Below are 13,227 nucleotides of genomic sequence, written 5' to 3'. Positions count from 1 at the left end.
TTATATGTATGTATGAGTTCTTATTGTATTCCAGGAAGTAATGAGGTATCATGCTAACTGCCTTTCCCAATTTATTGACTAACTTTTCTATCTTCAGTCTTATTTTTTATTTGTTTGAAGTTATCAGTATTTTACATTATAATTTGTACCCCCAAGTCCAAGGTATTTTAATGTTATAAAAATACCTCCCCACATTTTTTCTATTAATGTTGTTTATAGTTTTATTATGATAGATTGGTTGTTATTCATAGTTACCCATTCACTCCTTCACATCACTGTTATTAACCATTCCTGCCATGTGTCCCTGTAAAGGAATAGACTTCACCACACCATTGACAGGACCAACCATCGGACTATCTTTGGCTGACTGAATGCACATTCTTTTATCTGATCATAAACTTGCAAGTAAGAAATAAAAAGTCTATTGTTGGAAGCCAGTGAGACTTTAGGTTGGCTTGTCATGCAGCATACCCTCCATAAATAATGTTTACATTTAGGCCTCTTACCTGTGATGCCACTGGGCTTTCCCCATGGCTTATCAGTAAAGAATCCCCCTGCAATGCAGGAGCCACAGGAGACGAGGGTTCGATCCCTGGCTTGGGAAGACCCCTGGAGAAGGGCATGGCAACCCACTCCAGTATCCTTGCCTGGAGAATCCCATGGACAGAGGAGTCTGGTGGGCTACAGTCCACGGAGTGGCAAACAGTTGCATATGACTGAAGTGACTTAGCACACGAACATCTGTGATGCCATCATTGTTATATGCAGTTATCCTTCATATATAATTCTGCTTGGTCTCTTTATTCTGCTCTGTTGATCTATCCGTTCCTATACCAATGCTATACTGTTTCTTAGTACTGTGATATTATTATATGTCTTAATATTTCATGAGTTCCTACTTAAGTCTTCCTTCTCAAAACTATATTAGCTTCGTATGAAGGTGTTAACCTTATTATATTTAAAATCAGCTTCATGTTCTCCTGCAAATTCTACTGAGATATTGATTATATATTATATATATATAATACATATTATGATATAAATATAAATATTATAATATATATATAATATTTTAATATATATTATACATATATTCGGAGAAGGCAATGGCACCCCACTCCAGTACTCTTGCCTGGAAAATCCCATGGATGGAGGAGCCTGGTGGGCTGCAGTCCATGGGGTCGCTAGGAGTCAAAAACGACTAAGCGACTTCACTTTCACTTCTCACTTTCAAGCATTGGAGAAGGAAATGGCAACCCACTCCAGTATTCTTGCCTGGAGAATCCCAGGGACGGGGGAGCCTGTTGGGCTGCCGTCTATGGGGTCGCACAGAGTTGGACACGACTGCAGCGACTTAGCAGCAATTATATATATAATATATAATCAATATCTCAGTAGAATTGATATATATATGATATATGATATTATATTATATATATAATTATATATATTATATACATAATATTTTATGTTGCTGCTAAGTCACTTCAGTCGTGTCCGACTCTGTGTGACCCCATAGACGGCAGTCACGAGGCTCCCCCATCCTTGGGATTCTCCAGGCAAGAACACTGGAGTGGGTTGCCATTTCCTTCTCCAATGCAGGAAAGTGAAAAGTGAAAGTGAAGTCGCTCAGTCATGTCGGACTCTTCGAGACCCCATGGACTGCAGCCTATCAGGCTCCTCCATCCATGGAATTTTCCAGGCAAGAGTACTGGAGTGGGGTGCCATTGCCTTCTCCAAATATTATATATTATGATTATATATATATATATATATATATATATATACAATCAATATCTCAGTAGAATTTGCAGGAGAACATGAAACTGATTTTAAATATAATAAGGTTAACACCTTCATACAAAGCTAATCTAATTTTGAGAAGGAAGACTTAAGTAGGAACTCATGAAATATTAAGACATATAATAATATCACAGTACTAAGAAACAGTATAGCATTGGTATAGGAACGGATAGATCAACAGAGCAGAATAAAGAGACCAAGCAGAATTATATATGAAGGATAACTGCATATAACAATGATGGCATCCAAACTATGCCCCAACCAGTAACGCTGAAGAAGCTGAAGTTAAATGGTTCTATGAAGACCTACAAGACCTTTTAGAACTAACACCCAAAAAAGATGTCCTTCTCATTATAGGGGACTGGAATGCAAAAGTAGGAAGTCAAGAAACACCTGGAGTAACAGGCAAATTTGGCCTTGGAATACGGAATGAAGCAGGGCAAAGACTAATAGAGTTTTGCCAAGAAAATGCACTGGTCATAACAAACACCCTCTTCCAACAACACAGGTGAAGACTCTACACATGGACATCACCAGATGGTCAACACTGAAATCAGATTGATTATATTCTTTGCAGCCAAAGATGGAGAAGCTCTATACAGTCAGCAAAAACAAGACCAGGAGCTGACTGTGGCTCAGACCATGAGCTCCTTATTGCCAAATTCAGACTTAAATTGAAGAAAGTAGGGAAAACCACTAGACCATTCAGGTATGACCTAAATCAAAAACCTTATGATTATACAGTGGAAGTGAGAAACAGATTTAAGGGCCTAGATCTGATAGATAGAGTGCCTGATGAGCTATGGAATGAGGTTTGTGACATTGTACAGGAGACAGGGATCAAGACCATCCCCATGGAAAAGAAATGCAAAAAAGCAAAATGGCTGTCTGGGGAGGCCTTACAAATAGCTGTGAAAAAGAAGAGAAGCGAAAAGCAAAGGAGAAAAGGAAAGATATAAGCATCTGAATGCAGAATTCCAAAGAATAGCAAGGAGAGATAAGAAAGCCTTCCTCAGTGATCAATGCAAAGAAATAGAGGAAAACAACCAAATGGGAAAGACTAGAGATCTCTTCAAGAAAATTAGAGATATCAAGGGAACATTTCATGCAAAGACGGGCTCGATAAAGGACAGAAATGGTATGGACCTAACAGAAGCAGAAGATATTAAGAAGAGGTGGCAAGAATACACAGAAGAACTGTACAAAAAAGATCTTCACGACCAAGATGATCATGATGGTGTGATCACTGACCTAGAGCCAGACATCCTGGAATGTGAAGTCAAGTGGGCCTTAGAAAGCATCACTACAAACAAAGCTAGTGGAGGTGATGGAATTCCAGTTGAGCTATTTCAAATCCTGAAAGATGATGCTGTGAAAGTGCTGTACTCAATATGCCAGCAAATTTGGAAAAGTCAGCAGTGGCCACAGGACTGGAAAAGGTCAGTTTTCATTCCAATCCCAAAGAAAGGCAATGCCAAAGAATGCTCAAACTACTGCACAATTGCACTCATCTCACATGCTAGTAAAGTAATGCTCAAAATTCTCCAAGCCAGGCTTCAGCAATATGTGAACCATGAACTTCCAGATGTTCAAGCTGGTTTTAGAAAAGGCCAAAGGAACCAGAGACCAAATTGCCAACATCCTCTGGATCATTGAAAAAGCAAAGAGTTCCAGAAAAAACATCTATTTCAGCTTTATTGACTATGCCAAAGCCTTTGACTGTGTGGATCACAATAAACTGTGGAAAATTCTGAAAGAGATGACTATCTGACCTGCCCCTTGAGAAATTTGTATGCAGGTCAGGAAGCAACAGTTAGAACTGGACATGGAAGAACAGACTGGTTCCAAATAGGAAAAGGAGTACATCAAGGCTGTCTATTGTCACACTGCTTTTTTAACTTATATGCAGAGTACATCATGAGAAATGCTGGGCTGGAAGAAGAACAAGCTGGAATCAAGATTGCCGGGAGAAATATCAATAACCTCAGATATGCAGATGACACCACCCTTATGGCAGAAAGTGAAGAGGAACTAAAAAGCTTCTTGATGAAGGTGGAAGAGGAGAGTGAAAAAGTTGGCTTAATACTCAACATTCAGAAAATGAAGATCATGGCATCCGGTCCCATCACTTCATGGGAAATAGATGGGAAAACAGTGGAAACTGTGTCAGACTTTATTTTTCTGGGCTCCAAAATCAGTGCAGATGGTGACTGCAGCCATGAAATTAAAAGACGCTTACTCCTTGGAAGAAAAGTTATGACCAACTAGATAGCATATTGAAAAGCAGAGACATTACTTTGCCAACAAAGGTCCATCTAGTCAAGGTTATGGTTTTTCCAGTGGTCATGTATAGATGTGAGAGTTGGACTGTGAAGAAGTCTGAGCACCGAAGAATTGATGCTTTTGAACTGTGGTGTTGGAGAAGACTCTTGAGAGTCTCTTGGACTGCAAGGAGATCCAACCAGTCCATTCTGAAGGAGATCAGCCCTGGGATTTCTTTGGAAGGAATGATACTAAAGCTGAAATGCAGCACTTTGGCCACTAATGCGAAGAGTTGACTCATTGGAATAGACTCTGATGCTGGGAGGGATTGGGGGCAGGAGGAGAAGGGGACGACAGAGGATGAGATGGCTGGATGGCATCACTGACTCGATGGACATGAGTCTGAGTGAACTCCGGGAATTGGTCATGGACAGGGAGGCCTGGCGTGCTTCGATTCATGGGGTCGCAAAGAGTCGGACACGACTGAGGGACTGAAATGAACTGAACCTAATTTGTTCATTCTGTTGGATTTTCTATGTAATCTTATCAGTGACAATGACAGTTTTATCTCTTCCTTTCAAATTCTCATCATTGTTAATTATTTTCCTTGTCTTATTGTGTTGGTTAGGGCCTTCAGTACTATACTGAATGGTAGTGGTGATAAAAGATATCCTTGCTTTATTGCCTTCAAATTTTTGTCAATAAACACTATCTAACTGAACCTTTTAAATGAATACTTTTCTTAAGTTAAAGACATCATATTTGTTCCCCGTTTTCTTAGTTTCTTTTGTTTTAGCATTAAATAAGTAAAACATTTATTAAATGTCTTTCTTCATCTACTGAGGTGATCATATTTTTTTAGTCCGCTGTCACGATGAATTACACTGATAGGGTTTGATCAGTAAACCCCTGTGCCATTCCTGAGATTATTCCTACAAATTCACACTGTATTGTCCTTAATAGACAGTATTTGGCTAACATTTTATTTAGTATTTTCTTATCTGTGTTCAGAAGTGGACTATTTATTTCCCTGTTTCTTTTGTATTATCCTTATATAATTTTAATATCAGGATATTAAGCTCATAAAATGACTTGTGCAGTCATTTTTTCTGGAAAAGCTTTTATATGATAAAATTATCTGCTTTTTAAAGTTTCTCTTAACCTCTAAAGGACCTTATTTCAACTAACTCAAAGTATTTAGTTACCTAAGAAGAAAAAAGGATACCAAAACTGTACTGTGGCATTTTCTAGAGAAATTGTATTTAGTCAGGTATATATTTTCTGCAATTCATCATAAGTGAGCTTTAAAGTTTCATAGTACAATTTTGAAATACGTGGTATTTGGCAATTGTGGAAAAGATTAAGAACTTATCCTCAGTTAGTAAAGAATTCACCTGTAGTTCAGGAGACCCCGGTTGGGGCTGGGTCTGGAAGATCCCCTGGAGAAGGGACAGGCTACCTACTCCAGTATTCTTGGGCTTCCCTTGTGGCTCAGCTGGTAAAGAATCCACCTGCAATGCAGGAGACCTGGGTTCAATCCTTGGGTTGGGAAGATCCCCTGGATAAGGGAAAGGCTACCCACTCCAGTATTCTGGCCTAGAGAAGTCCATGGACTATACAGTCCATGGGGTTGCAAAGAGTCGGACACAAATGAGCGATTAACTTTCACTTTCCACTTTTCAAGAACATTAGTACTTTTGTATATTTGCTTCATGGCATTGTCATTCAGTTACCAACCATTTTCCAAGATAGTTTCCCCACAATTCCTGTCAAATTACTTATGAAAAGAATTAAAATAACATCAATGTAAATTAAGTTTTATTGGGCAAACTGAAAGATATAAAGGAACCAGTTCTCAGAAGGTAATTACTCTAAGCATTAGATTTCTGGTGAAGACCACATTTGTTCTAGTGAGAAATTATATCAAGGATATCCTTCTTCAAAAATGTGGCATTGGACAGTGAGTTGCACTCAATATTTTGTAATAACCTATAAGGTAAAAGAATCTGAAAAAAATGTACGTATGAGTATGTGTGTGTGTACATATGTTTGATTGACTTTGCTGTACACCTGCAACTAACATGACATTGTAAATCAACTATATTTCAGTTTTAAAAAGGAAAAGAATCCTCATGTTGTACACTTGAAATATTAAAAGCGTGGCATTGCCGCTTGAAGCACATGGATGGGCAACAATATATTACCTGCCTTGACTGGGTCAGAATGTGGGGAAGGGTTTAGTGAGGCACTCTTCTTAAGAAACAAAAGTTGACAACAGAGCTCTTAATAGCTTTCAGGTAGCAACCCAGGCAGGCACTTAGTCATTTTAGACCACAGATCAAAACTATAAGAGGTTTGAAATCTTCCTACTTGCAGATTCATTGTTTTTATTTTAAATCCCTGCCAGTTTCACATAATGAGTTACTGGGAAATTCTTAGGGCGTCAGCAGCCTGTGTGTTGTTTTAGGAAATGCAAGTCATTTAGAGAAGTGGAAGCAAAACAGAGAGGGAGGGGACAGCAGACAATAGGAGCAGAGAATAAGCAAAGTATTTCTGGCCATGCCAGAGAAGAAAAGAACACCAGAAACTGTCCTGAAGCTGAGAATGGACCTGGAGCTGAAAGCAGAAGTGCCTGGATCCTTTCATTATGCCATGCTATCTACTTTGTGGACATTCCAAATTTGGCTGGACAGCGCTGAGGCATGATTTGAAGTGAGGTAACACTGAAACTCGGAGAAGGCAATGGCAACCCACTCCAGTACTCTTGCCTGGAAAATCCCATAGATGGAGGAGTCTGGTGGGCTGCAGTCCATGGGGTCACGAAGAGTCGGACACGACTTAGCGACTTCACTTTCACTTTTCACTTTCATGCATTGGAGAAGGAAATGGCAACCCACTCCAGTGTTCTTGCCTGGAGAATCCCAGGGATGGGGGAGCCTGGTGGCTGCCGTCTGTGGGATCACACAGAGTCGGACATGACTGAAGTGACTTAGCAGCAGCAGCAGCACTGAAACTGATGGCTTTGAAATGACAGCAACAGATGGACCTCGCTAGCATGAAGCAATCAAAGGTGTGTGCAGTTTACAGAAAAATACTCAATCCTGAGCTTGACAGACCATATAGAAGCAGGTTACATCATCAACTAAAGGTCAGATATAAATATACTGAGCTTGTTTAAGATGGTTCAGCATGCTCCAGCCTTCTTAATCACATTTATCTACCTGGCAATAACACATCAGCTCTATGTGTATCCACCTCTATCTACGTAATAGAACAAACAAAAGTCCCAAGAAGATGATTTAGTCCAGTCTATTGTATTTTGATGTTTTAATAAGAACACAATGGTCATAATAAAGTAAAATAGATTTATATTCCTAGCAGAACAAAGTTCCAGTTCAGCAGACAAATATAAGATCACTTTTTGTCAAACATTTAGCACATGTAATTTTAATCAGCTGCCCAAATCACCACCAACAAAAAACTCAGTCTTAAGTAATTTGTAGCTGTCTTGAAACTTACACAAAAAAACTAAGAATAATATTTTCACATTGTTCATATCATACAGACAGGGTTCAGAGTTTATCTGTTAAGCTTCAAGAAGGATTCTTTGACATTTCTGATCTCATTGTTATTGGCTTGGATCCAATTTGGACTAGTGATTAATTCACAATAGGCTCTATTTTCCATTATTAATCTCCTAGTCTTGAAAAGTTTATCAGACTCAAAGCTGTTAGATATCTGGAATTCTGCACTTTTTGCTAACTTGTTAAATATTGACTCCAGGTTTTTTTTTTTTTTTTTTTCTGTTCCATTATTTTCATTCATGAAGCAATTGGAAAATGCTAGGGGGTGTGTGTGTGTGTGTGTGTGTGTGTGTGTGCACACGTGTGGGTGCGTGCATGCACACGCATACCTGTGCATGCACAGATACAAGTTTCACAGTCTTTCAGGAATAAGCACTCAACTTCACAAAATATTCAAATTTAGGTTAGCAGAGCTGAGAAGCACTGCATTCTACTCATGTACAAACTCTCGACCTGGGCCTTCAGAGCCTTATCCAAATGTCGACTGGAATTGGTATCTTTTTCAGATGTAGAAGTTGGCATCAGTAGATACTCATGTGACAGCTTGATTGTAAACGGGTCGATTAATTCCCCAGCACAAGCATGTAAGAAATTTCATCTGAGGTTCAGTGCTAATGCGAAAGGGATTTGCACCACACACTGAGAATTCAGCACTCCCAAAAAGAAAAGGATTAAATGTGATGTCAGTTCAAGAGAGAAAAGGCCAAGGCAGTTATAGAAACACATTTGCTGAGGTCCCAGATAAGAAAATAATTTTGTACAAATTTCACCATGTAATGTCTTTCAAACTGTGTAAGAAGTCAAATTATTCTACAGAAGGGCAGTCAACAATCTTCCTTGGTATGGCCTGGGCTTAATATTTCATTTCAGAAAAAGAAGTGATATTTCAAAGAGAGAGAAAACCACTGTTTGGAGGACTTCTGATAACCAAAATGATGCAAAGTGGGTGAAAGCCTGCACTGAGTTCTTTGCATAATAACATAGAAAGTTTTGAAGTTTACTTTTTATAGAAAAATTTTCAAGAAGAGTAGAAAATATGGAAGTGTAACTCTCAGGCCAAAGTTTGAACTTGGCTTCTGATAGAGCCACGTGTCTCTTAATAAATTTCTCTTTTGGGATTAGTTAGGGACTAGGTTCAGAGAAGGCAATGGCAGCCCACTCCAGTATTCTTGCCTGGAAACTCCCACGGATGGAGGAGCCTGGTAGGCTGCAGTCCATGGGGTTGCACAGAGTCAGAAACGACTGAAGTGACTTAGCAGCAGCAGCAGCAGCAGCAGGGATTAGATTCAGCTGCATATAAACACAATTATGTTAACCGAATTAGGCTGTTTCTTGTCCTTATATATTAAGTCTGGACATAGGCAGATGACATTGGTGCAGTAGCCTCATGATACCATCAACACCCTGGATTTATTTTGTCTTTTCGTTCCTTCACTCTTATGGTTACTGCATGGTTGCAAGATATCACTAGTCTCCCTTCTGCATTCCAAGCAGGAAGAATAAGATATGAGGAGGAAGGGCTGACACCCATGCCAGAAAAATGAAACTACATAGGAATTCCTGGTTAGGTTTCAGTTCATCTCAGCAACAAAGCCATGTGCTGTGGGCAGCCTTTGCTGTCATAGAATCTGAAAAATGGAAGGGCTTGTTTGTTTCGGGGTTTTTTGTTTGTTTGTTTGTTTTTTGGCTATATTGCCAATAAAAGCTGAAAACAAGGGTTCTTTTAATAAAAAAAAAGGAGAGAATGGATTTTGGCTAGGTGAGCAGCAAGCTGAGACACATGTTGCTTCAAGATATTGACCAGGGTCCTTTCTGAGCTGGCACTGCCATGACATTCTAACTGCTATTGTGTATAGTGTGCCCTCTTGCCCTTATTTTGCTGGATTAGAAGTAGGTTTTGTTCAACATAGCTTTGCTGCAGAGTGGATGTTCTCAGGGAAGAATGACAGGCTATAGGTTTGTTGCTCGAGTACCTTCCTCCACAGGACTCCAAAACAACCACAAGAACAACCACAACCACCCAACCACCCGTCCATGCAGAGAGGCTAGGGGCGTATGTTAGACTGTCAACCTGGATACGAAACCAAAAGCAAGCCTGACATCATTCTTCGTGTGGGGCTGCCCTGAGAGCTGAGACTTAAGGGATAAACTATGTTGATAACAAAGAACCCAAAGTAAACACTGGAAGAACAATAGGGCAAATCCAATGGAGATTTTAGCACTCCTTATCAGGTACATGGAGCAAAATCTCCAAGATAAACTATACATTGGGAAGAAAACATATTCAATAAACTTAAAAGGCTTGACTTATAAGGAAGTTAGCTGACAATAACAGACTTAAATTTGAAATCAATAACATATCTAGATAAACCTAGACATTTGGAAACTGAAGCGCTCCCTTCTAAATATCAAAGAGGTCATAAAAATGTGTGAAAAAAAATCACAAAGAAAATGAAAACTTTATTTGAAAAAAATTATAATGAAAATATAGCCTATGAAGTTTTATGGGATGTTTCTAAAGCAGTACTTAAAGGAAAATTCTTAAATTAGGAAAGAAAAAAGACTTGAGATCACTCTAAATTTCCACCATATGAATTTAGAAAGAGACAAGCAATTTAAACCCAAAATACAAAGGGACAAAAATAATAGATGTAAGAGTAGAGATCAATAAATAGAAAACAAACAATAAAGGAAATTAACAAAACTGAAAGTAAGTCCTCTGAAGATTAACAAACTATTTCTTTTGATAAAGACAAGAAAGTTAAAATGAAAACCAAAACTATTTCTTCCAGGAATACATGAGAGTTTGGCTTTTTCCATATATTATAGATATTAAAGGAATAATAAGGAAATATTATGAACAAGTGTGTGTGCGCTCAGCTGTGTCTGACTCTTTGTGACCTCATGGACTGTAGCCTGGAGGCTCCTCTGTCCATGAGATTTTTCAGGCAAGAATACTGGAGTGGGTTGCCATTTCCTCTTTCAGGGGCTCTTCCTGACCCAGGAATCAAACCTGTGGCTTTTGTATCTCCAGCATTGGCAGGCAGATTCTTTACCACTGTGTCTCCTGAGAAGCCCATATGAACAATTATATGGCAATGTATATGACAATTTAGATGAGGTGAACAAATCCCTTGTAAAACAAGATACCAAAACTGACAAAATTAAAAAGTCTGTGTAGTCACTTAAAAATGGAATTGAATCTATCATCAGGATCTCCCCACAGGTAAAACTTGAGTCTCAAATGGCTTTGGTGGTGAATTCCATCAAGCTTTTAAAAAGGAAATAACACAAATCCTATAGCTAATTTCACATAAAACAGAAAAGGAGTTAACAATTCTGAAGTTTTTCTTTGAGGCTGTTATCCTGCCTGGCAGTTGATCTAATCTGACCTACAGGTTGATAAATTAACCTGTTTCTGTTTCATAGGTCCTGGCAGAAGACATGAGACTCTTGGGTCAGAGACAAAGGACTTTGCTGCTCATAGGCAGCAAAGCAACACGAGAGCCAGCATGCTTGCAGCTGCTCCTCTTGTTCTCAAGTCCCATGGAGGTGACACAAAGGACCCAAGTAGATGCTGACACAGGCAGGGAACCTGTGACCCAGGAGAGGAGTCCTGAGTCTGAAGAACCCACTGACTTATGTGTCTGCTGACACAGAGCCTGCATGAAAATCAGGAGAGAGAAAACTTGAAACACAATGGCTTAAGCATAGAAAGGGCTCATATACATTTTTCTCATATGTAAGACATTGTGTAGGGAGTCCAGGGCTGCTATGGTTGACGCCCCACAAGACCATCAAGGATTCAAACTCCTATTTCCTATTCTGCCCTCCTCAGCACGTGGCCTTCACCCTCATGATTGCATAATGGCTGCTTCCTTTCCAGGCATCACATTTTGATCCTCCGTGGGAAGAAATGGAAAGATCCAGAAGCCTTTCTCATAAGGCTTTGCTTTATCTTGAGAAGGAATGCTTTCCCCAGACACGTCTGCCTATATCTTATTGACAAGAACTAGGTAACAGAGCTTTCCCAAGATGCAAAGTTATTTGGAGAAAGTGAATTTATATATTAAGCAGGAAACACTGATGATCATCTCCAGCAAAACTGGAGTTCTGTTAGCAAGGAGGAAGGGAGACCAGACCGTGGCAAGTGATAAGCAATTTCTGCCATATGCCTACTCTAGAAAATCAGGAAAAAACAGAGGCATTTGTCCATTCTTTTTGTTCATTTATTTATTCCTTTATTTAGTCTTTTGGCTTCTGTCTCCTGATCAATACCTTCTTTGAAAGTAGAGACCGTCATGGTGGCCTTAAGTCAGAGAGTTAAAGCACCTTTGAAGCTCTATCCTTAAGTGGATAGCTTTCTGATACAAATAACATCCTACCCCCACCCTCCCCATTCCACCTCCCCACCACTGGGGATTTAATATCAGGAAGACAGAACCTTCAAGGGAAAAAGCATGTAAATAAGGTTTCAGGGCAGAAAATGGTTTCGTGACAGACTGTCAACATTTTATCTGGGTCAGAAAACAGGCCATTTCCTGTCCTTCCAAAGTCCCGTGCCTCTTCAGTCACTGCCCTGTAACCCGGGCAGGCGTGTGGAGATAGACTCAGAGGCCACAGAGGCAGCAGCCTCCTTTCCTGCGCAGTCGGCCTCTTGCTAATGGCTGTAGAAGCTGATTGCAGGGCGCGGGCCTGTTCATCATTGTCATAATCCCGTGGATTACATTTTTGAGTACCCACAGGGGGCATGGCCCTGCACTGTGCAAAGTGTTTACTGTCCTATTTCTGCTTCCAAGTCGTTAGATGTTGCGCTCGCAGTGAGCCGAGCTATGATTGCCAGCAATACTGTCCACTGCTGTCTGCTTACCTAAAGTTGAAACTTTTCATACTGTGGACATTCCCTGAAGGAATCTGATGAAACGGTGACACTACCAGCTTTTTGGCTAAATTTCTTCATCGTTAATGGATTTTCTCAACAAGTCAATCAGCAGGTACTACTTTCTTCGTTACAGAGCTCAGCGATGGCATCGCTGACTTCAAGGTTGGCCAGACCTTTGGGATTCGGAGGCAAAAGAGCTAATATTGATCAGTTCTGGGGACAGTCTTACACACTACTATACATAGAATAGGTAACTAACAGGGACCTACTGTGTAGCACAAGGAACTCTATTCAGTACTCTGTAACAGCCCGTATGGGACAAGAATCTACAAAAGAGTGGGTATATTCATAATGTAGAACTGATGCACTTTGCTGCACACCTGAAACTAACACAACATTGTAAATCAACTATATTCTACTAAATTAAAAAAAATAAATAAATAAATACTTTATACTTCATTCTCCAGTTATTCCTCTGAAGGCATAATCAGGACACATTTTGTAGATGAAGCAGCTGATTCTAAGAGTTTAGATGAGCTGTCCAAAGTCATGTAAGCTGGTAAAAGATCAAAATGGAACTTGAACCTGGGTCCTAATTTAATTACCTTTCAATTCCAGTATATTGTCCTTTAAGAAGAGTCATAATATTTCACTAAGAGGTCACAAACCTAACCTTCATCAGTGAAGTGGCTTTAA

Source organism: Bos indicus x Bos taurus, chromosome 27, assembly GCF_003369695.1.
Source record: "Bos indicus x Bos taurus breed Angus x Brahman F1 hybrid chromosome 27, Bos_hybrid_MaternalHap_v2.0, whole genome shotgun sequence".
Classification (NCBI taxonomy): Eukaryota; Metazoa; Chordata; class Mammalia; order Artiodactyla; family Bovidae; genus Bos; species Bos indicus x Bos taurus.
This window is presented reverse-complemented; position numbering follows the sequence as displayed.